The 568-nt window shown below is 41.6% G+C and overlaps 1 non-coding gene across 1 annotated transcript; it reads left to right on the top strand.

Annotated features, from left to right (window-relative positions):
* The first annotated feature begins 345 nt into the window (after nt 1-345).
* Nucleotides 346-429, top strand: TRNAL-CAA. Its single transcript has one exon. It is a non-coding gene; the product is annotated as a tRNA-Leu (tRNA).
* Nucleotides 430-568: the final 139 nt, after the last annotated feature.

Below are 568 nucleotides of genomic sequence, written 5' to 3'. Positions count from 1 at the left end.
TTTCCCGTTAGGTATTGCCATCAGCCTCACAGTTTTAAAATCTNAGCTCTGATATCATTCGTAAAATTCCAAGCGCACAACTAGTAGACATTTTCCATTTTTTCCCGTTAGGTATTGCCATCAGCCTCACAGTTTTAAAATCTCCTATTAGAGAGAGGTTTTCGCCGCTTATTAGGATTGTTTCGTTCCTCTCCCCAACAATTAGTTGATATTATCTATTTTAATCTGTTATATATCGTCGTTAGTCTCACAGTTTTAAAACGCGTCTACTATGGAGACATTTACACACCATATACGGAATGCTGAACTCCCCTCTCAAACCAATCAAGCTACACGCCATTAGCAGTCAGGATGGCCGAGTGGTCTAAGACGCCAGACTCAAGTTCTGGTCCTCGTAAGAGGGCGTGGGTTCAAATCCCACTTTTGACATCTCATATTATTGTGAGGCAAAATGCGAGACATAGTGTAAAGAATCCACTTTTGACATCTCATAATAAGAACTTCACACCAACACCCATGCTTCATCCGACTTCGTTAGAAGGAGGGTTTGAACCTCCGACCTTGTGGT

This window comes from Cucurbita pepo, unplaced genomic scaffold, assembly GCF_002806865.2.
Source record: "Cucurbita pepo subsp. pepo cultivar mu-cu-16 unplaced genomic scaffold, ASM280686v2 Cp4.1_scaffold006736, whole genome shotgun sequence".
Classification (NCBI taxonomy): Eukaryota; Viridiplantae; Streptophyta; class Magnoliopsida; order Cucurbitales; family Cucurbitaceae; genus Cucurbita; species Cucurbita pepo.
This window is presented reverse-complemented; position numbering and strand designations above follow the sequence as displayed.